The sequence below is a fragment of the Sorex araneus genome, chromosome 5 (assembly GCF_027595985.1).
Source record: "Sorex araneus isolate mSorAra2 chromosome 5, mSorAra2.pri, whole genome shotgun sequence".
Taxonomy (NCBI): domain Eukaryota; kingdom Metazoa; phylum Chordata; class Mammalia; order Eulipotyphla; family Soricidae; genus Sorex; species Sorex araneus.
In genome coordinates, this window is record NC_073306.1 from 13,783,450 (window position 1) to 13,809,991 (window position 26,542).

Below are 26,542 nucleotides of genomic sequence, written 5' to 3' on the forward strand. Positions count from 1 at the left end.
TGGTTTTGTCTCTCCTGGGGCCCACGGCTCCTTGCCAAGACCCTCGGTGGGGTCGAGCGGAGATTTGGGATTCTCTCCTCTTTCGCGCTGCTGTGGCAGGGCTCTGGGCTCACTCCTGCGCTGCGCTCAGGGATCAGTCGGATGGGCTCAGGGGGCCATCCAGGGTGCTGGGGGCTTGAACCCGGGTCAGCTGCGTACAAGGCGAGCGTCATCTCCGCTGTACTTCCACTCCCGGTTTAGAATTCTTTTGGGTGGGACGAAAGCAATGACTGGGAGGAAATCAGCAAAAGGGTAAAGAAACGGGCAGAGAAGAGTCCGCTCACAACCCCCCGCCCCTTGCTTCCATTCCCCCACCCCGCACCCCTGCCTTGTGACTATTCGGGGAGAGGGGGAAGAGGGTGGCTGGGTTCGAGTTTGGGCTTGGGCAGACCACGACCGGATCGGCTAGCAGCACCCGCCCCGTCGAGGAGACCTAGATAACCTCCCCCGTCCCCCCCCCCCACTGCTGTAACCGCGAGGAACGGGGTGGACGTGGGTGGACGCGCCGTGGACGTGCGGGGAGGCGCTGGCTGGACGTGGGCTGGGAGCTCATTCCGCGCGCTCCCCTTCCGCACAAGTTTGCCTCTTGGCGCGCGTCCGAGGGCGTCTGCGTCCAACGGGCTCAGTAAGACCCTCCCCTCGGTTTCTCCAGGCCGCCCCTTCCCACGCCCGCGACGCGGCTGGCGGCTACATCCCCCCTCCCACTACCCCCCCCCAGCTCCCCCCAGCAAAGGCGGGGACTGAGCGGCGGGGGGCGGCCGGCTGAGCGGCGCCCCCAGCCCGGGTCCCGCGTCGGCGGTGGCACCGTGCGCCCCGGCCGCGTCCCAGCCCAGCTCGGACCCGCGTCTGCGGCGGTGGCCGCCCGGGCCGCGTCCCAGCCCGCCGGCCAGAGGGCGCCCGCGGGGGTGCGTCTGCCGAGCCGCGTGCGCCGGCCCGGGGGTGCGCGCCCGGCACCCGGAGTCTGTGCCCTGGGCGCCGTGCACCCCGAATCGGCCGCCGGACCCGCGCGGCTCGCCCAGGTAAGCCCCCCCGCGACCCCACCGCCCCGCGCCGCCGCCCCGACCCCCGGGGAGCCGGACGCTGCGGCATCCGCGGCCCATCGCGCCCGCACCGGGCGCCGCTCCCCCTGGCTGCGGACCGGGCCGGCCGAGACCCACCCGGCGCCGGGAGGCCGCGGCGGCGCTGCGTGGACCCGAGCCGGCCGCTGCGGTCCGGGCTGCAGCCCCGGCGTCCGCACCGCCGGCGCCCGGGCGCCTCTCCGTCCCCGCGCTCGCCACGCCGTGCTCGCCCGCCCGGCTCCCCCGCGCCCCCGGAGCCGCTGATCAAACTTTGCGGCGCTCCCGAGGGGCCAGGACCCGGCGTGCGCGCACGGAGGGGCCCCCGCGGGGATCCGGGAGCGCTGAGAGCCCCTGGGTGTCCGCCTCTCCCTTAAGGTCAGAGCTTTGACCCCACTGCTCGATCGGGTCCCCGAGTACAGGACGTGGAATGTGGAGCCGTCTGTGCCGCCCGGTGTTTGTTCGTTGTTTTTTTTTTCTTTTTCTTTATTGGGTCACACTCGGCCATGCACAGGGATTAGTTCTGTCTCGGCACTCAGGAACCACTCCTGGTGGTGCTCAGGAGACCATATGGGATGCTGGGAATCGAACTCGGGTCCACCGCCTGCAAGGCAAACGCCCTACCCGCTGTGCTTTCTTTCGCTCCAGCCCGTTTGTTGTTCTTCGGCTGGAAACCCGGGTGGGAGACTCGGGTCTTAGTTCACAAGCGCTCTGGGTTGCAGGCCTGGAGGAACAGAAGGAGGCGTTTTCCTAGAGAGAGAGGAGAAACCACCGCCACCCCCTTCCCCCGTTTTTGAGGATGACCCTTGCCCTGGGTCAGGACCAGGAAGGGTCAGGTGCTGGGCCACCCTCTGGGAGAAAGCTGCTTGGATGAAACCGTTTGGGGAAGCTGCGGGGAAAGTGAAGGCAGGTCCTCCCGGAGCCTCCCTAGGTAAAGAAGACCCCAGCTGCAGGGGTGCGGGGGAGAGGAGTAGCTTTGGGATGCTGCCTTTCATCTGACCTCCGGGTCATTCTGAGTGCCCACGGGACCAGGGGACGCAGGGCAGACTAGAACTGCAGTCACTGGGCAGATGCTTGCTGCGTCCGGCCAGTGGGCTGGGGAGTGGGACCGAGCCAGGGCAGGACAGACCAGCGCTGTCCTTTACCGTGCAAGGCCAGCGAGCTCCAGATCGGGTAAACGCAGGCGCGTGGGGCCGGGGTGGATTCTTCGCTCGGAAATGCCCGTGGCATCAGCTAGCTGGAAAGAATCTGGCCAGGGGCAGGTGGCAGAGGCAGAATTCAGTCATTCCTGGGACTGAGAGAGGTTTGGGGTGTCTGGGTGCAGGGAGGGAGTCTTTCATACAATGCTCGCGGGGGTGGGGGGGTCCTGGAGCTACTCCCAGCCAGGCTAGGGACCCCCGGGGGCACCCAGTGCTGCTCAGGGATCGTGTGCTGCCAGGACTGGAACCCGGGGTCTCTACACGCCAAGGGCACGCTCAGAGCCATTGCCCTGGCCTGAGATGCCGTTTCCATAAAAGGATCCTCGGGGGCTGGAGTAGGTGGGCCCCTTTATTCTTCATCCTCTGGGCCATCAACACCTTCCTCCTCAGGTTTAATCCTGAGCAGTTGGCAACGGAAGGCCACAGAACGGGGACACTCGGGCAGTGTAGACGCAGTGTAGACGCTTAACAGCCGGGGCAGCCCTGAGCTGGATTGGGCAGCACAGGCACTCCAGGGTGGCCATGAGGCCACGGGGCTTTCTTACACTCTCCCCCTTTCTTGGCTCCTGGGCTCACCACTGACCAGGGCCTCAGCCCAACCTTTGGGAAGATTCTGCCGGGAGCTGTGCTCACCCCAGGAAGTGGACTCTAGAAAGAATTTGAGCTGGAGTGGGCTTGGTGGGCCGGTGGGCCGGGCAAGTGCTCTGTGTGCAGGAGGCCCGGGTTTGATCCCTGGTACCACATGGTCCCCTAGCACCTCTAGAAGTGACCCCCCGATCACTGAACTTGGAGTAGTCCCAAGTACTGCCAGGTCTGGCCCTGTCACGCAGGGTGATCCGGTCAGATCTGCATCTCAAGTACTTAGAGCCAAGGAGGATACACAGAGGGAGCTCAAGAAGTGCTTCTTGGGGGCCAGAGTGATAGGGGAGGGCGTTTGCCTTGCACACAGCTGACCTGGGTTCAATCCCCAGCATCCTATGTTCCTATATGGTCCCCCAAGCACCACCAGGAGTAATTCCTGAGTGCAGAGCCAGGAGTAACCCCTGAGCATCGCTGGGTGTGACCCAAAAAGAAAAAGAAAAAAACAGAAGAAAAAAAAATGCTTCTTGGATGAAAACCACCCAGTCTCATGTGCCTTGGCTTGTGTATGGGGAAGGGGGAGGGTTGCCTCTCTTTGAGGTCCTGATGACAGTTACAGCTACCTGTCCAAATGCACGGCTCCGGAGAGATCTTGGGTTTGGAAGATTACAGGATTCAAGTTCCCCCTAATTGACCCTGTTTGCAGGATTTTGGAGGAGAGTTTTTCAAAAATTGAGAATCAGTGAAATACAGGGATTGGGTGATGACTCTAGCTGGTTTCATCTCTCTCTCCCTCTCTCCCTCTCTCTCTCTTTCTCTCCCTCTCTCTCTCCCTCTCTTTCTCTCCCCCTCTCTCCTTCTCTCTCTCCCTCTCTCTCCCTCCCTCTCTCTCTCCCTCTCTCTCTGTCTCTCTCCATCTCTCTCACTCCCCCCCTCTCTGCCTCTCTCTGTGTGTGTCTCTCTCTCCCTCTCTCCCTCTTTCTTGTCTCCTCCTCGCTCCCTCTCTCCCTCCTCCTAGCCGCTGTCCTGGCTGGAGAATGGTGACTTGGCTTTGCTTCAGTTCAGTAGCATCCTAAGGTGGGGCCGGGAGGGAAGAAACTTGTTTTTAAAGTCCTGCCCCATCTTTGTCATTGTCATCATCTTCGTAGTTGTCATCATTGTTGCTATGGCGACCAGGGCGAGCGGTGCTTGCACATTGGCAGCAGTGGTGCTCTGGGGGGGGCCCCCATCAGGTTGTGGGGCTCACCCAGGTGGGTGCTCCTTGACTGGCCGTACTGCCACCTGTGCTCACCAGGGCTCACACTTCCTGGCCACAAAGCATCTACTTTGTTTTAGCTGTGATCCCCGCTGGTGGGGACCAGGGGTCTGTGGTGCTTACACCCAAGGGTCCCGGAGAGCAGAACTCTGGGCTCAAGCAGCAGAGATGCCGGGACCGTGGTTGGCACGTGTGGGACTCAGGGCCCGGACTCCTGGCCGCAGGCGTGTAAGACAGAGACTCAAAGCCACTGCGTTATTCCTCTGGGCCTCCGAGTTGTCTAGTTTTGACCCCCCTGTGTGATACAGGGGATGGGAGCTGCGCCTCAGACAGGCAAGACAAGGAGTGTCCCACGGGACGGGTGCTGTGGCTCTGATAAAGCTCGCGCGTTGGGCCAGAGCGATAGCACAGTGGGCAGGGCGCTTGCCTGGCACGCTGCCAACCCGGGTTTGATCCCCAGCCCTCCGTATGGACCCCTGAGCCTTGCCAGGAGTGACACTTGAGCACAGAAACAAGAGTAAAACCCTGAGTACCGCCAGGTGTGGGCCCACAACAAACAAACAAGCAAAAATTTGTTTTTGTAATAAAAATTCTTGCGAGACTGGTTGTTACTGTTTTTGGCATATCGGATGGAGACGTTACTGGTGCCCGCTCGAGCAAATCGATGAGCAACGGGATGACAGTGATACAGTGATACTGAATAAAAATTCAAAATCCTGGTCCTACCAGAAAGGTAAAACCAAGGTGTCTTCCTGCTGAGTCACACCTGCAGCTGACTTCTCTTCACTTGGCCCAGGAGAGCAGTTTCCTGGCCCTTCTCTGCGGCCCCGTGCGGAGAGGGCTCCCGTGTCTCCCACGGCGGGGTTGAGTCTGTGCACGACAGCAGTGAAGAGCTGGGTCTGGAGCACGTGTGTGCCCCGTTTGCACACTCACCCTCACGGCCATGCCTAGGGCCGAGGCTGCTGCTTCTGCAGCGGCCCTGCAGGCTCAGAGAGTCGAGTGGCTTCCCCCGGGACTCCTGCGTGAGAAAGCTGGGATGGCCGAGGTCCCCGTCCCCACTCTGCCGGTCCCTCTGCCTGGACCGTGGAGCTGTGTGATTTGCAGCCGGGAGCCTCACCTCTCTGAGCTCCAAAAGGCCAATCTCCTAGACCCAGGGGTTTACACCAAGTGACTTCGAGGAGGACTGCGAACCGTCTCCAGGCTGCGGCGTGGATAATATTTCAAAGTAGGATTAAAGGAGAGGAGGGGGGGGCCCTCTCGCTAAAAATAGGCCAGCCGCCGTTCGCAGGAGGAAGGAGACGCCGGGATGTCAAGTAGAATGGCTAATGCGGGACGCGGGCACTGACGGGTCAGCCCGGAGACGCCGGCCAGCTGGCACTTTCCTTCTCCCCGCAAAGGCGTCTTGCCCGAGGAAGCTGCCCGGTCTCTCCAGGTGCTCCGACTTGGGAGTGGGGTAGGGGAGACCCAGGCATTGTGGGAGAAAGCGGATCCCGACCCCCACCCAAGTCCCTCCCTTTTCCCTCCCTCCAATAACACCTGGCCGCTGGAGGTTCCCTCTGGCCTCTCCTGGCTGTGAGTCAGGCTCCTTTGCGTCTGCCCCGTTCTTGGGTTTGTATTTCTTTTTTTTTTTTTTGCTTTTTGGGTCATACCTGGCGATGCACAGGGGCTACTCCTGGCTCTGCACTCAGGAATTACTCCTGGCGGTGCTCAGGGGACCATATGGGATGCTGGGAATTGAACCCGAGTCGGCCGCGTGCAAGGCAAACACCCTATCCACTGTGCTATCACTCCAGCCCCTTGGGTTTGTATTTCTGGTCTGGTGTCCGGCGTCCAGGGGGCTGAGGGACTGAGCACTGTGGAGGACTCGCTCCAGGCAGGAAAGAAGAGTAGCCGTGGGCACAGTTCCCCTGGGTCTGCCTAGCGACTGTGGTGCCTCTCTCCGTGAGGTGGACCCCCACGGCCGGGGGCCGTCAGCTTCACTCTCGTCCAGCCCTCTGCCTCTGCCCACAGCCAGCCTGCACATGGAAAGGGTTCAGAGAGGAGGAGCCGGGCTGGACTGTGACAGCAGGACTGAGGCACATGTCCTGCGCGTGGCCGCTTCAGCCCGCCCTGGTTGGATCATGGCACAGCATTTGGTCCTTTGAGTCACCCCCAAGGCGTCCCTCTTGAGTTAAAAGGCAGGAATGACCCCTGAGTGGAGCCCACCAGCCCCTATAAATATTTTTTGTTTTGTTTTATTGGGGGGGATCACACTCAATGATATTCAGGGTTTACTCCTGGCTCAGTGCTCAGGGATCACTCCCAGGGCGTTCAGAGGGCCCTATGGGGTGTCGGGGATCAGCCTCGTACAAGGCAAGCACCCTACTTGCTAAACTATCTCTCCGGACCCCCAATTGAAAAATAAAATCTTTTAAATTTTAAATTTAAAAATAAAAAATAAATTTAAAATTAAATTTTAAAAATTTTAATTAAAAATTTTAATAAAATAAAATAATTTTTTAAAAAAAAGAAATGGGGAACATCACACTGGGAGGAGGCTGAATCAGATCTAGACTGGTCAGGGTCTCTGGTGCTGAGGGTGTGTGCGGAGGGCAATTTGGGGGCTTCCCAGCAGTGCTCAGGAGCGCGGGGCCCTCTCCTGGTGGCTCTTGGCCACCCGAGCTGAAGGTTCCATGTGAGAGCCTGAGATGTTCCGCTGCTTGGTCCCTGCAGTGCAGAAAGCACCAGGGACACCCCGACGATGTGTGGGGACTGCCAGGACCACACCCAGGACAAGGAAAGGGCAGTTCAGACCACTCATACCGGGCCGGGGTTCCAGCCGGGTCCTGGGCATGCATTAGCACTGAGGTGTGTTTCAGAGATTCTGTGCATGCCTCACTTGTGTGGCTTTAAAGAAACAAATACATAAACCAGTAAATGGGGCCGAGAGAGAGAGCGAGAAGAGAGAGCGAGAGAGAGAGAGAGAGAGATAGATAGATAGATAGAGAGAGAGAGAGAGAGAGAGAGAGAGAGAGAGAGAGAGAGAGAGAGAGAGAGAGAGAGGAGAGCAGGCAGGAGGCTTACCTGGCACACGGCCCACCCAGGTTCAACCCCCAGCACCCTGTCTGGTCCTCTGAGAACTGCCAGGAGCAAGCCCTGAGCACCGCCCAATGTGGCCCCCAAACAAAATTAAACCGAACAAAAATAAGCAAATGGTGAAAAGCCATCACCCCCTGATGCCTCAGGACTTGGAGGAGGGCGAGGGCAGGGGGAACAGCTTCCTGGAGCCTCCTCTGGCAGCCGCTGGTGGTAGGGCGGAGCCCTTTGAGCAGACCGAGGGGTTCCCCCAAGCCAGCTCTAAGGGAGGGGGCAGGGACCAGGAAGTGGGTCTGGGGGGGAAGGGCTGAGCCTGCCCCCCCATCCTCACCCCCTCCTTTCTCCAAAGCGGCCAAGCCCCCTGTCCTCTGCACAGAGCATGTTGTCACCACGCTCGGGGGCCAGGGGGGGCCCCTGTCCTGCATGAACTTCCCCTGCCCCCTGGGACTGTGAGCTGAGGGGCTGCCCTGAGGCCTGAGGTGCCAATGAGGTGGGAGGGGAGGACAGAGGGTCTTCCCGGCACAGAACTGGACGTGGGTGGGCCGGGAGGTGAGAGAGAGTGAGAAGCTGGGACTCGGCCGGGGCGCTTGTCCTTCAGGTGACTGTGCAGAACTCAGGGGAGCCTGTGAACGCGGGGGCGGGGGGGGGGCACGGCAATGACATCTTTATTTAGCATTTTCTGCCCTCAGTGAATCTCGGTAACAAACCACAGTGGCTTCTCGGGACCCCTGACACTGTCATGAACAGAAGCCACAAGGATTTTGTGTCCCCCCCTCCCCCCGCATTAGCCTCCGAAGGTATCTGGACCCTATTCTTGGCCCTGGACTGGAGCAATAGCACAGCGGTTGGGTGTTCGCCTTTCACGCGGCCGACCTAAGTTTGATTCCTCCGCCCCTCTCGGAGAGCCCGGCAAGCTACCGAGAGTATGGAGCCCACACGGCAGAACCTGGCAAGCTACCTATTCGTATTGGATATGCCAAAAACAGTAAAACAATAAGTCTCTCAATGAGAGATGTTACTGGTGCCCGCTCGAACAAATCTATGAGCAACGGGATGACAGTGACAGTGATTCTTGGTCCTCGCAGTTCTGAAATGACGGGCAGATGGGGGGTCCTGGCCCCTGAAACTTGCTCCTTCCTGCATTCCTAGAGTACGATTGTTTTGTGCCCATCGAACACGTTTTAATAATTCTCTTTCACTGTCACGGGCCGTTCCTGGGGCCAGGTTCTGTGTTTGAGTTCATTCCGTTTCATATTTCCAATGGGGCTGGGATGGAACCCGGGTCTCCGACATGCCCAGCGAGCACTTTGCCACCCACCCACCTAGTCCCGTCCTGGGACTAGCACTGCAGCTTACCTGATATTGATCTCCTTTGCACTTCCCTTCCCTCTGGGGATGTTGTTGTGGCAATAAACCGGGCCAGGGTCACATGCACACACTGGCCGTGGGGCTCAGATAAGCTGCTCAGTGACCACCGGCCATGTGCTTCCGGGGCTGCCGCCGTGCTGGGACTTCCCTGGGCTGCTGTGTCCATGGCACAGGAAGGGTTAAGCGCCCCTGGCAGAGTGAGTCAGCATTCAGTTCTAATTCCTTTCCTTCTTTCAACCCTCATCTGGCTTGGACCCATTTATCTTTGTCTCATTAGCGCCAGGCCATCCCGAGAGCGGGAGGAAGTCCTGCTGAACGCTTGGGCAAATTTGTAGGAGCACTTAATTTGTGGGTTTCGGTAGAAGGTTTTGATATCGAGCCAGAGGTTAATTTGCAAATTGTAGGCTCACAAGGGCAGCTGGTTGGGGCAACTCCTAGTAGCCCACAAACCCACCTCACCTGGAGCTCACTGCTGGCCTGATTCTGTTACCTCCCCGCACCCCCTGGGATGGAAGCAAACCTCTGAAGGGACAATGAGGATCCCCGGAGACTAATAGATGAGCCCTGGGGTCTAATGCAAACTAGAATCCCGGGACAGAAGCAAGCGCTGCTGGGGGAAATAGCTTTGACATTGATTGGCTCTTGAGTGGAGGGGAGAGAAGGCGGTAGGAGGGAGGCGGAGAGGCCGGGGGGAAGGACTGGCCAGATGTGGATTTTGAGGAGGAAGGCGGGAGAGAGACGACCTTAGAGTCCTGGTTGGGTTTTCGCTTGCTTTTAATTGAAGTTTAACTTTTGCCAGACCCGGGTCCCAGGCCTTCGTGAAGCCGTTGTTATTTAATCTTTAATCAATCGCCCCGTGTGGTCTGATGCTGGGATTCCCATGGTATTGGTGAGTAAAGTGGTTAAAAACTGGTTTTTGTACATGGCCTTTAATAAATACCTAGAGATTAAATATTGATCTGGGGGCCCTGAGAGATTAAGTGGAGAACAGCAGCTCAGTTCAGGTCTGGTTGGTTCCAGAACCTTGTAGAATAAAATAAATCAACCAAGAAGGCAAAGAGGGAGAGAGACAGAGAGAGAGGACAGAGAGAGAGAGAGAGAGAGAGAGAGAGACAGAGAGAGAGAGAGAGAGACAGAGAGAGAGAGAGACAGAGACAGAGAGAGAGAGAGAGAGAGAGAGAGAGCAGTGGATAGGGGCCTTATATAGCACAGGGCTGATTCGGGTTTGATCCCTCGCATCCCATATGGTCCCCTGAGCCGCCTGCCAGGAGTAATTCCTGAATGCAGAGGCGCAGAACCAGGAGTAAGCCCTGAACACCGCCCCCCACACCCAAAAGAAAAACTAAACGAAAATGAATTTTTCCATCCCTCTTTCCCTTTCTTCTCTCCACTCCTGTGCCTGTTCCTACCCAATGCTTTGTCCCCCCCACAGGCCTTTGCTGGGGGAGTGATGTGGGCATAAGAAATGAAAAGCAGGGATCAGAGCGATAGTACAGCGGGGCGAGTGCTTGACTTGCACGTGGCTGACCTGGGTTCGATTCATGGCACCATGCATGGTCTCCTAAGCACCACCGGGTGTGATCCTGGTGGAGAAAGACTTGAGTAAGCCCTGGGTGCCGCCAGGTGTAGTGAAAAAAAAAAAACAAACCCTAACTAAATAAATAAATTCAGTGGAGGCTGAAGGTTGGGGGGGGCGGGCAGGGGCCAAAGGAAGTGAAAGACCGGGGGTAGGAGGCACCCAGAACTGGTTTGTGGTGTCTCAGGGGTGCCAGGGCGGGGTGAGAGAGCTGAAGGTCACCCATTCCTTTCACTGAGCAAATGACTGTAAGGGACTCGCCGCCTTCTTCCGGCAGTGCTCACCTGCTCCACTGTTTGGGGAGTGGGGTTGGGGGGGTTGGGGGGGCCACACCCAGTGGTGCTGAGGGGCTTCTCTTGGGTTGCACTGGGGAGTTTCTCTCTGGACGTGCTGGAGGGTCCAGGCAGTGCCGGGGGTTGAACCCGGGTCTCCCTCGTGTGGAGCATGTGCCACAGCCCCTACACCATGTCCCCTGCACCCCTGGCCGGGGCTAGCTCAGCCAGATCCAGTCTTCCAGCTCCTTCTCCCCGGGCCTTCAGTTCTGCCTGTTGCTGTCGCCCCTGGTACGGGTGGGCCAGGCCGGTGGATGCCGCCTTCAGGCACTGCCTGGCGGTGCCCGGAGGCTCCTGCCCTGAGAACTCGTTCCACGGCAGTGCCAAGGCTGAACATCCCTTGCAGAAGTGTCTCTGGTGGTTTGTTCTTTGGGCCGCATCTAGTACCCCTTAGGGGCTACTCCTGGTCCTGTGCTCAGGGGTCACTCCTGGTGGTGCTCCAGGGACCATCTGGGGTGCCAGGGATGGAGTTGGGGTTAGTCTCTTCCCCCCGTACTATTTTTCTGGCTTCTTTGCAGGGTGTGTGTGTGTGGGAGGGGTGTTGACTTAGCATCCTTTGGTGTGCTTCAGGGCGCTCTCCGGGAAGAAGCCTGGACCGCCCCCTCCCGTCTTGGCCTCGCCCAGCTGGGGTCTCACTGGCACCCTCAGCTCTGCTCTCCAGAATGGGGGTCGAGCAGACGCTTTGCATGTCTGAGACCCTGGGTTTGATCCCCGGCATCCAAACGGAACCAAACCAGAGAACAGAAACAGAGAGTTTGAGATTGGGAGCTAGCCAAGGATGAACTATCGTCATCATCATGGTAAAACTAGCTCCCTCCTTCTAAGCCAGCCCGGGTGTCAGCTCTGTTCTCTAGCTGAGGTTTCAATTCTTCTCAGTGTGTTTTGGGGGTTCAGGAAGGATGGACTGTTCTATCCTAGCAGTGTTTGAAGGCCCAGGGCTACTCCCAGTGATACTTGGACCTACTGTGCAGGCCAGGGGGGTCAGTAATTGGAGCTTGCCAGGCTCTGCTGTGCGGGCAAGATAACTCTCGGTAGCTTGCCGGCGGGGCTCTCCGAGAGAGGCGGAGGAATTGAACCCAGGCAAACGCCCTACCTGCTGTGCTATTGCTCCAGCTCAAATCAAATCAATATTTTAAAATAAGATTTGATATAAATTAACATTCTTGGCTTCTTTGGGGGTAAAAAAGTTGGCTAGCAGCTCCCCTTCCCCAGTCACCCCCAGAGGGCAGCCCCCGGCGGAAGTGGGCCCTTAGGTGCCCTGTGCATCCGCTCCCGGCCGCACACTGAGTTGACACTGCGGTGAGGGGAAGGAAAGCTCTAAACCTGTAGCTCCGGGAGCCCTGGAGCAGACGGGGTGGGGGGGTGGGGGGGACGCTTTCACTTCTCCCGGGCAAGCCTGCCTGTGAGTTCCAGAAGCCTGGTGTGGTGTGGGCTCGGGGAGAGTTGGGGTGTGTGTTGGGGTGGACTCCTGGGAAGTAGGGGTGCAGGGCCTGATGGAACACTGTGCCCACAGCTCTCGGCCGCGGCGTCTGCATCAGTTGCGAACATACCCGGACACCTGCCCTTAGCAGCTGTTTACTGCACTGTGTGTTCTAGATCTTTCTCTAGAAAACCTGTCAGCTTCAATAGTGAGACTCTTGAAGGACAAGGTGAATTTGCCTGTCGGCCTGACTGCTGGTCTGTCTCCTTCCTTCCTTCCTTCCTTCCTTCCTTCCTTCCTTCCTTCCTTCCTTCCTTCCTTCCTTCCTTCCTTCCTTCCTTCCTTCCTTCCTTCCTTCCTTCCTTCCTTCCTCCCTCCCTCCCACCCTCCCTCCCTTCCTTCCTTCCTTCCCTCCCCCTCCCTCCCTCCTTCCTTCCCTCCTTCCCTCCCTCCCTCCCTTCATCCTTCCTTCCTTCCCCTCTCTTTCCCTCCTTCCTTCCCCCCTTTTCTCCCTTCCTCACTTCCTATTCCCCTCTCCCCCTACCCTTGTGATAAGCAGGGCTCACACACTCTCTGACCTTTATCCATGGTGCTCACCAAGGGTAGGTCATCAGTTTACAGTGCTCACACACGTGGCTTGGGGCTCACCTAGTCTTTCCCTTATTTATTTATTCCCTTATTTATTTATCAATATTTTGGAGTCCGACCCACGGTGCTCAGGGATTCCTCCTAGCCCTGCATTCAGGAGTCTCAGTCCTGGCGGTGCTCAGGAGACCCCATACTGTGCTGGGGACTGAGGCTGGGCCAGCTGCATGCCAGGCACGTGCCCCACCTGCGCCCCTTGAGCTGTGGTACTGGGACTGGGGATCGTGCCCTTCATTGTGGATCCAGTGCTGGTGCTTGCTGGGGTCACCACAGAGCTCTCAGCCGCTGCCAGAGCTGGCACTTCCTGGGCATGGTGCCCACATGTCATGTCAGTGCTGGCGCCTGAAGAGTCGTGCCCCTGTGTTGATGCTCACACAGCCCTGCTGCGCGTGACCAGGACGTGGGGGGCAGACAGCCGGGCCCAGATGGCCAAGCTGTCAGGACCACTCTCGGCGCTCGTGGGCCTGGGCATTGGCGGGTGCTCGGAGCCCCCATGCCCCCATGCTCCTCCTCCCGGACCTTGCAGGATCTTTTGTGTGTAGGTGGCTCTGGGGGCCAAATCCTGCATGCAAGTGCGCTCTCTCTCTCTCCTCTCTCTCTCTCTCTCTCTCTCTCTCTCTCTCTCTCTCTCTCTCTCTCTCTCTCTCTCTCTCTCTCTCTCTCTCTCTCTGAGCTGCGTCTTTGGTTGTTATTTTCAAATCGGTAAGAAGGGGCCAGAGAGATAACCTAAGGGTTAGGACACTTGGCTTGCATGCAGCTGACCCCATCTGGATCTTGTTATCCGGAGACCCAGTGGTGTGGCCCCGCCCAATACAAGACTTAGCTTGGGGTGTGTATACGTATGAATGGATACCATGCGATCCTTATAAACTGAACAACTCAATAACCCGTGTGGTGTGTATTTACTAAATATAAATTACAAGGGGGCCTTGCGCGGTGGCGCCCTCTCTCTCTTTGTCACCTGCATTCGGTAGTCTCAGGCCACTTCCCCACCCCACCCCGGGGAGGTTGATGGCGATGGGCAGGCGAAGGAAGGAACGAGGGCCAGGCTGGTTGGTGTCAGCTGCAGTATATTCCAATCTCCTCTCCATTCTCCTCTGATTCTCCTCCTGCTTCTCCCTCCCCCATGCTACTTCGTTCTCCTTCTCGATCCCACTTCATTCTCCTTCTGGCCCTCTCATTCTCCCTCTCCTTCTGGCTCTGGACACCCCCCCACCCCAACGCCCTCTTACCACCTAGTTAAATCCCCAAGCATGAGGGGTTGGGGCTTACACATAGGTGTGGTCACAATCAATAGGGGTAAATTCTTTCCCTCAGGGGATGCTGCTTCTAGGCGAATCCCATGGGTGTGTTTCTCCTCTCCTTGTCCAACAGACATATAGGGCATTCATAATAATAATCATTTTATGGAGAGAGTAAGAGATACATTAAGCCTTATAGAATTGCTCTCCTGGAGTCATCTCGATCTCAGACTACAGTGCTCAGGCCAGATTACCTTTTCCTATCCCTAGCAGGGTCCTAGTCTCATTGTCATTTTTGGATCATGACAGCATTTGTCCATGATCATGCTTTCAACTTATAGTTGAGTATCATGGCACTTTGGCCTGGCCCATTTCAATGCCAGGGTAGCTCACAGCTTGCTCTGGGTCCATTCCGTCCCTCATCGGGACCCTGCTTTTGGGGTGCTAGGAACTAAGGGCAACTGAGCCTTAAGTCAAGGAAGCAGATGCCCCGGAGTGCGGATTGTTTGGAGACAATTTACTCCCAAGTTACAAAAGCATAATATTAACTGTCTTCCTTTGTCCACACAAAAAGGATATTGCTTTAAAGTAAACTATTCAAAAGACATAAAGAGAGGAGAAAGGCAATATTTCACTCATGCGTATAAACTCATAGATTTCTGAAGAATCTGACCTTGCGAGTTAACAGAGTCTGATTAGGGGGGAAAGGTGATAGACCGGTTGGGGAAGAAAGCACGGAGAGGAGTTTACAGATAAACACAGTGGAATGGAAGTGCCTCAGGAGCACTGTGATAAACCTGAGCTCCCTGTGGCAAGGGAAACAGGACATACCATTGTTATCCTACAATATGGGGCAACTTTTTATTTAAAAAAATATTTCAGATGGGCCAGAGCGCTCGTACAGCAGGTAAGGCACTCGCCTTGCATGTAGCTGACCTGGGGTTGAACCCCCGCCTCCCATACAGCCCTCTGACCCCTGACGGGAGTAAGCTCTGAGCACCTGCAGGTGTGGCCCAAAACCAAGAGAAAAAAGAAAAGAACCTTTTAGAGAGTATGCCAGTCAGTAGTCGATATTTAAGGTAATGCAGACGCTTATGAGGAAGAAAATTGCAGACTGCAGGGAATGGGTGGCCTCAGCGCGTGGAACCGTTGGGGGTGTGTTCTGGACTCAGCCGTACGCCTGAGTGTGACTGAGCCCGGTTAGCCTGTGTGAGACCCCGCCGGCCTCGGTCTCTCCTCTCTAAAATGGGAATAGCCATCCCATCAGAGGGGACAGTGAAGATACAGCTCCGGCGGCGGATTCATAATTGGTACTTTCACGGATGGGAAAACACCCTCGGTGGAACCAACGGAGACTCCACTGGCCCTGGGTCATACATTTCCTCCGGATGCTCCGTCTACACCTGTTCCCGGTCTACACCTGCTCCCGGTCCTTCCTTTGCCTCTTGGGAGGGAGTGCGTGATGGGAAACTGCTAGAGCCAGCGGGGGTGGGGACAGGTCCAAGGGCTCGGGTGCCTGCTTGGCATGTGGGACCCCTGATGCTCGCCACCCCAGCACTGCCGAGAGTGACGCACGATGAAAAGAGGAAGGAAGGGGCTGGATTGATCATGCAGGGGTTACGTGCACGCTCTGCATGCAGCCAACGGCAGCTCCAAACCCAGTACCACACGGTCCCCGGGAGCATCTCCAGGCACGGCCCCGAAGACACCCCCATAACACCCCCGTGACCGGATAATCCTGAGCCCTCCAGCTCTGAATCTTCAAGCCCTTACACTGCTGGCCCTGCCTTAGGACCTCCCACACGCTCCCTGCCTTGGGACTCTCCTTCACCCCCTCACACCCCAGAAAGAGGGAGAAAGAGCAGAGCATTAGGTAGAAAGAACGACTCTCTCTTTTTTTTTTTTTTTTTTGCTTTTTGGGTCACACCCAGCGATGCACAGGGGTTACTCCTGGCTTTGCACTCAGGAATTTCTCCTGGCGGTGCTCGGGGGACCATATGGGATGCTGGGAATCGAACCCAGTTCAGCCGCATGCAAGGCAAAGGCCCTACCCGCTGTGCTATTGCTCCAGTCCCAGAACTACTCTTTTTTTTCCCTATTTTTATTTATTTTTAAATTTTTAAAGATTTTTTTTAGAGCAATACAAAGCCATTCATGGTTGAATTTCAGTCATCCAGTGTTCCAACACCCATCCCTCCACCAGTGTCCATTTCCCAGCACCAATGTCCCCAGGTTCCCTCCCGTCACCCCCCCACCCACACCCCTTGCTTCACTTTTCTTCTTCTTCCTCTCTCTCTCTCTCTCTCTCTCTCTCTCTCTCTCTCTCTCTCTCTCTCGCTCGCTCGCTCTCTCTCTCTCTTTCTCCCTCCCTCCCTCTCTGCTTTTGGGCATTGTGGTTTGCAATATTGATGCTGAAAGTTTATCCAGAATATCCCTTACCTACTTTCAACCCTCAGATCCTGTCCAGCGTGATCATTCCCAGCTATTATTGTCACACTGGTCTCTTCTCTACCTGACCTACCCTCAGCCCCACACACACTTGTGGTTAGTTCCAACCCTTCCCGGTCCTCCTAACCCCTGTTTTCCCTGGCCATGGATATATACTATATCTATATCTATATATATACATATATAGATATATATATATATTTTTTGGTTTTTGGGTCACACCTGGCGATGCACAGGGGTTACTCCTGGCTCTGCACTCAGGAATCACCCCTGGCGGTGCTCAGGGGACCATATGGGATGCTGGGGATCGAACCCGGGTCGGCCGCGTGCAAGGCAAACACCCTACCTGCTATGCTATCACTCCAGCCCCTATATATTTTGATATACCACCAGTGAGTGCAGTCGTTCCATATCTGTCCCTCTCCTTCGACTCATTCCACTCTGCACAACACCCTCCATGTCCACCTGTTTATGGACAGATGAAAGAACTATCCTGAAGCCTCAGCTGAACCCCGCCGGGCCTCCGTCCTTTCTCTAAAACAGGGATACCCATTCCGTCAAAGGGTAGAGTGAGAACTCAGGCAGACACCGAGCGCCCTGCATATTGGGGGTACTGAGTGAGAGGAGCCCTCAGAACCTTCCAGAAAACCCTCCGACCGCTATCCTCCCCCATTCCTGGGATTCCTCATTCTCCACCCTTCCCCGTGGTGGTGGTGGTGGGGGGGGGCGGGGCTGGGGCACGGGGCGGGGGGGTGGGGGGGGAGGCCAGGGTGAATCTGGCACTAATTAGAACTGTGGAAAACGAAACCCTTGAAAACGCTCGGTGGCGCTGGCCAGGCCCGCAGCTCATTAACCCGCGGGTTCGGGTCTGGCCCAGGACTTTCCCGGGCTCACTTGTGTTTATTCAGCTGCAGGAACATTCCTGACGCCAGGTATGCGGCCGTCTGAGCAGAGCTGTGACCGTGGCTGCCCTTGAGGGGGACAGACACCCGCTTGCTGCTCAGGCTCTGGGGAAAGTCCCCTGGGGTCACGGTTTTCCTGCCCTGCCCTTTGCAGGAAGCACCTCCTTCTCCCTATCTGCATTTCCTATCTCGGCTTTTGTTTGCTTTTTTATAGATTTTTTAAATTTTTTTTTGGGGGGGCACACCCACTGGTGTGCTCAGGGGCTGCTCCAGGCCACAACGAGCTCAAAGGTCAGGCTCAGCGATGGTGCTTGCGGGGAGGGGGCGGTAACCATGCAGTTATCCCGCATTAGAGGAACCAGGGGAGGCCCAGAGAGGCTGCGCTATGCCATAACGTCACACAGCAGAGCTCCGCGGACCGTGGCTCTGTGGCGCACACACCTGCTGGTTACGCCGTGCTGGCAGGGGCCTGAGGGGCTGTCTGAAGCCGTCAGCAGGGCGGGAGCTTGCTTGGTACACAGCTGACCGGGCTTTGGGCCTGAGTCCCACCAGGAGTGGGCCCTGAGTGCAGAGCCAGGAGTAAGCCCTGAGCACAGCTAGGTGTGCCCCCCCCTAAAATCCTCTCCCAGTGCCCAGAGCACGCCCTTCCCGAGTCCCCTTCACATGTCCCAGTGCCTTCTCTTCTACAGCCAGCACAGTAACATTTATCTGCCCTTTCTATTCCTTATAAGGAAAATAATTTTATTTAAAAAATATTAAAATATTTGGGCCATAGGTCAAAGCCAGCAGTACTTGGGAGTTTCTCCGAGCTCTGTGCTCAGGGGGCATTCCCGTGGGAGCGTTTTCAAGCGTTTCCACGGGTCATATGTGACACCGGGGAGCACACCGGCCTTGACTGCATGCAAGTGCCTTCACCCCTCTATTCTCTCTCCCTCTCTCCCCCTCCCTCTCTCCTCCTCTCTCTCTTTCCCTCTATCTCTCCTCCTCTCTCTCTCCCTCTCTCTCTTTCCCTCTCTTTCCCTCTCTTTCTCTCGCCCTCCCTCTCTCTCTCTTCCTCTCTCTCTCTCCCCCCCTCCCTCTCTCTCTCCTCCTCTCTCTCCCTCTCTCTCTCTTTCCCTCCCTTTCTCTCTCTCTCTCTCTCTCTCTCTCTCTCTCCCCCCCCCCTCCCTCTTTGCCATTCTTTCAGAGAAGAGCTGAGAGTGTTTGCTTGTTTGGTTTTGGGTTTTGACCCGCATCTGCCTGGTGATACTGGAAGCTTCCTCCTGGCTCTGATCACTCCGGGTGTTGCTTAGGGGACCCTAAGGGATGCCAGGGGTTGAACCCAGCTGAACTCTGTGCAAAGCGAGTGCCTACCCACTGTACTATCTCTCCGGCTAGAGCCAAATTGTTCCGAGAACTCCCTTACTTCATGCGTTTGGTGTGCATTTGACATTAAGGTTGCTTTACGGATCAGCTCACAGCAAGGGCGATGGCGGGAAGGCTCCACGTTTCCAAGTGGCACACTGGGCCAACTCAAAAGGAACAGGTGACATCACTTGGCTTTCCTGTTTCACTCACTGTAGCCAGCATACCATTTCGGCATGCCCTCAGTCCCAAAGCCGTGAGGGACACCCCTGGCAGCGTTTTCCCGTGCTGGTGTGTGTGTGTGTCCCCGTACCGCGCTGCCATGACTTCCCAGCAGCCAGGGCTCACCGCCTGCACTGGTGGCTCGGGTTTGGCCCCAGAGGGAGGAAGCCTGTGTGGTGACACGGAGAAGGCCTGGATGTGGCTCAAGGGGTAGAGCACAGGCCTTACGTGTGCGGAGCCCACAGAGACATCAGTGGACCTTGTTCCACCTCGACCATGTGGACGCCGGGAGAGTCTTCCTTGGGGCATACTGAGAACAGCCTGAGTCCGTAGGGGTAAGTGACTGTGTCCTGCTCGGCCTGCGGTTCCTTGGGCCCACGGTGCTCTCAGACTCGGCGCCATGCCAGCGGGTGCAGAGGGCAGGCTCTCGTCCTCCAGCGGTCAAGACTGAGGGCTGACCTGGGGATTTCTTTTATTTATTTTTTTTTTTTGCTTTTTGGGTCACACCCAGTGATGCTCAGGGGTTACTCCTGGCTTTGCACTCAGGAATTACTCCTGGCGGTGCTTGGGGGACCATATGGGATGCCGGGGATCGAACCTGGGTCGGCCGTGTGCAAGGCAAACGCCCTACCCACTGTGCTATCGCTCCAGCCCCTGACCTGGGGATTTCTAAAGCTTTGACCCAGGAATTCTACAGAGTTGCTCTCTCCAGAGTCGTGGGTCATAAGTAGAAGTAGCTCTGACATGACCATTCATGCCCTCTCCTCTCAACTCTCCAAACTGGCCACTTTCTGATGTTCTTCATGAGGCCCCAGTTCCCATTATTATTTCCACTCAGCTCCCCACTGTTGCAGACGCAGGTTTTCTCCACTTTTCTCTCTCCAAAGTCTTCTTTCCTCTCCTGAGGCCTCTCCTTCTGTTTGTCCCTGGGAGTGTTAAAGGCCAGACTCAGCTGGGGCTGGGTTCGCCCAAGGCCTGTGATGTGTGTGGGAAGATGTGTCTGAGCGAAGCCGGGATTTGCTTAGATTTTGCTGAAACAGGGTTTTGCTGGTGTCAGTTCTGCTTTGGGGCAAGGATTGGGGTTCCGGATGGAAATAGCTGAAATACGATGGTGGGAAGGTGTAGTGGTGGTGATATTGGAGTTTGAATATTAAATTTAATCAAATATTGTGAACGACTTTGTAAAATAAAAAAAAATTAAAAGGGGCTGGAGCGATAGCACAGCAGGTAGAGTGTTTGCCTTGCATGCGGCTGACCCGGGTTTGATTTCCAGCATCTCACATGGTCCCCCGAATACCACCAGGAGTTATTCCTGAGTGCAGAGCCAGGAGTTAACCCCTGTGCATTGCTGGGTGTGACCAAAAAACCAATAAAAAATAAAAATAGGCGCATATGCTGCCTGAACCCATGTGCTGCTTGTGCCCATGTGGCTGAGCACATGTGTCGCCTGAGTGCGTGTGTCGCCCGCATCTCCCCTCTTGAGATGTGTACTTTCATGCTTTCATACTTTTGTGTCTAAAGCTCGGTTATGTGTAGGGGCTTCCTCCACCCTTGGAGAAGCCCGCGTTCTCTCTTGAGCGCGTTATTCTTACTATTCTCTCTCCCACTTATACCTTCCTCCTTCCCTTAGAAACCTCTGAATAAATTCTATTTACTTCAAAAAAATAAATAAATAAAATAAAATAAAATAAAATAAAAATGAAAAGACTAAGGGCCAGAGTGACAGTGCAGCAGGGAGGGCATTTGCTTTATACATGGCCAACCTGAGTTTGATCCCTGGCACCCCATAGGGTCCCCCGAGCACCCCCAGGAGTGATCCTTGAGTCCAGAGCCAGAAGTAAGCCCTGAATACAGCTTGGTGCAGCCACAGAACAAAACAAACGAACTAAACTGGGGCCAGACAGTACAGTGGGTAGGGCATTTGTCTTGCAGGCGTCCAACCCCGGTTCCATCCCCGGCATCCCATATGGTCCCCCGAGCACTGCCAGGAGTCATTCCTGAGTGCAGAGCCAGGAGTAACCCTTGAGCATCACCCAGTGTGACCCAAAAAGAAAAAAAGAAAGAAAGGAAAACAAACAAAACCCAAACAAACAAAAAATAAAAACAAAGCCAAAAAGAAAAAAAAAAAGCAAGAAACAGGAGATGGAGTGGTAGAATTCAGAAAAGATCTGAAGGGAAGGAAAGGAAGGAAGGAGGATGCAGGGAAGCCCACGGGTTGTGGGAGGGGTCTTCTGAAGAAGGGTTCCAGAGAAAAGCAGAAGTCTTTCCCCTTTTATACCTTTCTAACCAAACAGGGCGTGGGTGAGTATTTCTTTATCGGGTTCCGAGAATGTGGACCACTGAAACAGGCATAAGGGTGCTGGGGTCCCATCACCTACATTATTCATTTTGGGTTACCAGGAAGGGCCTTGGTCATCCAGGTCACTGAGCACCCCCCCCCAGGTCCCCCCTGGTGACATTCCATCCAATAAGTCTTTTCCTAGGGCTGCTTCCTCATCTCCCCCCAGCCCCCCTTGCCTCCCGTGGCCATAGGCCCTAAAAGTCAGGCCGGTCCCTGCTCCCTGCTGAGAAATGCCCAGGCCTCTGAGGAGGGCTGAGAGGGTCCCCCTGTCATGCCAAGCCAGGGGGTCTCGGCACCCCCCTGTAAAAGGAGGCGGCTCACGGCAAGCGCCCTCAGCTCTGGACTGTGTTTCCTGGCCCGAGGTGCGCGTTGCCAGGAGAGGCATCGCCCCCCCTGCCCAGGAGCTGGTGGGAGGCAGCACGGGGGCAGAGTACACCCTGCACGGGGGACCCAGCGCCGGGTACAGCATGGCTCCCCAAGTGACCTGTGACCCTGGTGACCGCCAGATCTGCCGGCCGCTGGCACGGAACCCTCAGGTCTACGGCAGGGAGAGTAGCTGGGCGGGGCCTCGAGATGCCCCTGTGGGTTCCCAGGAAACCAGAACAGGAGCTGACAGAAGGATCCCCAGAACAAAGCGAGTGTTCATCCCTCTGTGGCCGGCGCAGGACACTATGTAGCTGAGATCTCCGGCTAGATACATTTGTGGCCACGGGGCACACTGCTGTTCTCTTAGACCAAGGGCAGATCTGGGACAGGGGTGCCCTCGCCCTCTCCCTGCTAGGCACCGTTGGCCAGTTTCCATCTGTCGTCGTCGTTGTCTGCTGACAGGCCAGGCTCTCGGCCAAGGTGCCGGCCCTTCTGCTGGCCCAAGATGCATGCTTTCGTCTCCGGGCTGGGGTGCTATTTCTTCTACCTGCCCAGCGAACTCCTATTCATCCTTCAAAGCAAAGCCCAGGTCAGTGCCACCACCGCTGCCACCACCTCTGTGCCTCTTTGCTGGGTTGGGACTTGGAGTGGCTTTAAAGGATCTTTCAGGGGCGCAAGCAATAGCACAGCGGGGAAGGTACAGGACTAACCTGGGTTTGACCCCCAGCATCCCCTAGGGTCCCCTGAGCACTGCCAGGAGTGATTCCTGAGTGCAGAGAAGGAGTAAACCCTGAGCCGATTTGACAAAAAAAGAATTTTTTAAAGAAGAACAACAATAGAAAAATGGGGCTGGAGAACAAGCTTTGTGTATATGAAAGCTCTGGGTTCATCCCTGCCATGGCATGGTCCCCCAAGTACCACTGGGAGTGGACCCCAGACTTAAAAAAAAAAAAAAAAACAAGCAAAACACCAAAAAACCCAAGAGCCCTTGCCTGTGGCTCAGGGGCTCGTCGCTAATCCACAGAATCAGAATGATCATTTCTGCTCTTTGAGTCGCAAAACCTTCTCTGGCTTCTAGGGAGCTGCCAGCCCGAGTCACCTCAAAGCCCAGGACGGGGCTGGGAGGGGAGTCTGGGGCTGAGAAAGCGTCTCTGGGCAGCAGGAGAGAAGCGTTTTCGCTCTCCCGAGCGAGGCTGCAGGAAGGTGGCTGGGGAGGGGCCTTCGGGCTGCAGAACCCACGGGGGCAAGAATGCAGCCCGGGCTCGTGCCCCGCACCCCTGCCCTGGCCGGGGAGAAAGGGAGGCATTGTGTGGGCTGGCGGCGCGCCAAGGGAAATATTCCTGTGTTGTGTGCTGAACCGCTCCCTCCTGGAGGAAGAAAAGTCCAGAAGTGGGAATCTCTCCCTGACTCCCACACCTCCTCCTTGCACCCCCCCTACCCCCCACCCCAGTCTAGGTCACTTCTGGTCTTCAAAATATTTAAACAGGAGCTGGAGTGATAGTACAGAGGGCAGACACCTTCCCTTCCCTGCACGCACCGGGGCTTAATCCCTGGAACCCCAAATGGTTCTCCCGGTTTTGCCAGGAGTGAACCCTGAGCGCAGAGCCGGGAGTAAGCCCTGAGCAATGCTGGGTGTGGCCCCAAACTAAAGCAAGCTAGGAACCCACGGAGCCGTCATTTTATTTATGCAGTCGCCCTCGTGGGGGGCTTTGCTGGGGGCACGGCTCTAGACTGGAGCCCCGGGACGCAGCTCTTGTCCCTGCTGGAGTGCGGTGTCTAGATACTTGGGGAATCACCCCGTCGTCTCTTCGTCCCTTGGGCCCAGTTCCCTTTGCCCTGCTGGGCTCCTTCCTGGTCCAGCCTGGCCCTGGTGGGTATCACCCCCTCCACCCCCCAGCCATGGTTCTCCGCACCTGGGTGTGGGCAGAACCGGACTTCCGGGTCTAGAATGTTTGGAGCTTCTGTGAGAAGCCCCAGATGCAACCCCCAGCCCTGCTGCTCCCTGTACTCGGACCCAGCTGTTCCGTACTGGGCACTGACTTTGTGATCTGCAAACCTGCAGTGTCCAGGCCTTGGGGGCAGACAGCGGCTGGACTCCTGGCCACGCGCCCACCCTCCTCACATCAGCTCTTAACACCTGATGACCAAACAGTGCCCAGCACTTAGCAGGGCAGGGGAGCCCCTCGCATCCATAGGGTCTGGCTGTACTGATGGACCCTGGGTGCCTGCAGTCTTCCTGCCGGGATTGCAGGCCCTGCTAGTGACCTCCTGTGGAATCTGCCACTCCAGCTGCATCTTGAGGCTGTTCTCCATCCCCAGGGCTGTTTGGCGCTGGCACGACAGCCTTGCAGAGTACCCAGGAGTGTTTGATTTCCTTTCCAAGCTGAGCAAGGCACTTCCAAAGGTCGTGACATGGTCAAGGGGGCCCAACCTGGGACCTGGGATGCTGGAGACTATGCCGAGGTCTTTCTGGCCCCGAGGTATCCCTGTTCAACCACACGGCTACCCTGCCCACCGGCTGGCTTCTTAGGGATGTACAGGCATAGGCCCTGCCCCACACCTCCTGAGATAGCATCTGTCTTTAGCGGGTAGCTCAAAAGCTGGGTAGTGCATGCCTTGCATGCGAGTGGTCCAAGTTCAATCCCTGGCATCAGCCCGTGGAGACACCTAACACCACAGGTTATGGTCTTGGTGGACTCCAGGATCACCTACATTGCATCGTAGCTCCATCATTAAACCACAGGGCCCAGCTGGCCCCTAACCTGGAAGTGATCCCCTTGAACACCGTTTGGGAGGTCTCCTTACCCCAGATGATAGAGGCGGCTGCCCTTGCTTCAGGAGGGTGTGTGTCACCCAGCTGGAGCGTCCCTGGGCCACAGTGTCCCGGAGGTTCTTTAGCAGAGGCTAGAGCAGGATTTCGTGAACCAGAGCATGTGCATAGATCCCCGGGAGATTTGGTCCAAAGCACAGTCCCGTCTGCAGGTTTCTGATTGGGATTTTTGCTTTTTGGGTTTTATTTTGCTTTGGGGCCACAGCTGGCTGTGCTCAGGGCTTTACCCCTGGCTCTGAGCTTCAGGGTCACTCCTGGCCAAGGCCCGGAGAGTCGAACCCAGGCCACCTGCATGCAAGGCACGCACCCTCGCTGCTGTACTGTCTCCCCAGCCCCGAGACTCTGATTTTGTCTCCATTGTTTGTAAACTTCCTGGGTGTGGAGGAGGACCAGGGCAAAATGGTTCAAGGCTGTTCTTGCTGAACATCCACCCGTGCCCGGGCGGACTGGATTTGGCCCTTCATGGAATCATTAGCAGAAACATTCTCCGCTTTGCTTATTTTTCTTCTTCTTCTTTTTTTTTTTTTTTTTTGCAATGCCGGGGATAAAAGCCAGGGCCTCACACTTGCTAGGCTCTGCCAAAGGCTCATCCCAGCCCACCTCACTTTGCTCTGGGGGCCACTCCGTTGTCAGGGACGTGCCTCTTTCTCCCCACTTACACAGGCCTGGAGTTTTGGACCCTCCCGCCAGCCTCCTCTCTACTCAGCAACAGATGAGGGAGCGAAAATTCATTTGTAACCCCAAGCCCTTGCCTCCAGTCGGACCATGTGTCCTTCTAATGAAAAGGCTGGCGGAGTGCTGTATCTGCAAGGGGCATTTCCCGTGAAACTGGTCTCGGTGGAACCTGGCCGCTGCTCTCGTTCAAGAGCAATTAAACCGCTAAGACTCCTTGGAACACTCAAGGATCATTTGGAAAGTTATTGTGGGGTATTGATGAAATCATTTTAAGTTCATTAGAAAGCCACTGCTTTTATTCATCTGTTCCTCTCTGAATAAATCGATCTTATTTATGGACCTATTGTAAGTCCCCCACCCGCGTTCTTTATGTTTTAGTGACCACGTGTATTTAGTGTGGACAGAACAGATGCCTTAATTCTGAAGTTTTCAGAGATAGAAACGAAAATGTCAACTTCTCTCATTATCCTTGTAGTACTCTACCCAAGTAAGAGCAGAGTTTTACAACCCTTAAAAAAAAAAAAAAGAAAGAAAAAGTATGAGACTAATATCCAAGGCCAGGGAAAACAAGGGCCAAGATGACTGGTCAGTGGTTGGAAGTTACTGCAAGTGAGTGTGGGGCCGGAAGGTAGTTGGGCTAGAGAAGGGACCAGTATGACAATATAGTTGTAAATTATCACGCTGGATAAGAACTGAGCATTGAAAGTAGCTAAAAGGATATACATGGTAACCCTTCAATTTTTCTATTGTAAACCACTATACCTAAAAGGAGAGCTAGAGAAAGAGAAAGAGAGAGAGAGACAGAGACAGAGACAGAGAGGGAAATGAAGAGGAATGCCTGCCATGGGTGGGAGGGTGCAAGAGGGGTTGGGGGAAATTGGTGGTGGGAAATGTACACTAGCGAAGGGATGATTGTTGGAACATGATATGACTGAAATCCAATCTGAACAATTTTACAACTGTGTCTCTCACTGTGATTCTGCACTGCACTGTAGCACTGTCGTCCTGTTGTTCATCGATTTACTTGAGCGGGCACCAGTAACGTCTCCATTGTGAGACTTTTTACTGTTTTTGGCATATCGAATACAACACGGGTAGCTTGCCACGCTCTGCCGTGCGGGATGTGTATTGTGCTTAATTTCTCTATTTTGGAACAGAGTCTTATAAATTTTACAGACTATATTTAAAGTCTTATAAATATACAGAGTCATAAATTTTCAGATTTTTATGGCGTTGGGGGCAAGAGAGATAGTACAGTGGGTAAGGTGCTTGCACGAGACGCACTCGGTTGAAATCCCTGGCACTGCAGGAATGATTTCGGAATGCGAGGCCAGGAGTAACCTCTAAACATCACTGGGTGTGGTCCAAAAATTTAAAAACAAAACAACAACAACAACAACAAAAGTAAATATTTGGGTCCGGAGAGAGCACAGTGGATGGGGCACTTGCCTTGTATGCAGCCCAGCAGGGTTCAATCCCCAGCATCCCATATGGTTTCCCGAAGCCCTGGTGGCAATGATTCCTGAGCACAGAACCAGGAGTAACTCCTGAGCACTGTGGTGTGCCTCCCACCCCCACCCCTCCAAACAACAACAAAAACTACAAGCACAAAGGAAGCTGTCTAGCTTTG

General features: G+C 55.8%; 1 protein-coding gene across 1 annotated transcript in view; it reads left to right on the forward strand.

The window, feature by feature from the left end:
- The first annotated feature begins 697 nt into the window (after positions 1-697).
- The window catches only part of KANK4 (KN motif and ankyrin repeat domains 4), an 87,682-nt gene continuing 61,837 nt past the window's right edge, over positions 698-26,542 (forward strand). Inside the window, exon 1 of the mRNA XM_055140456.1 lies at positions 698-1,058. The gene's annotated coding sequence lies outside the window, so the exon portion shown is untranslated. The remainder of the gene's footprint in view (positions 1,059-26,542) is intronic.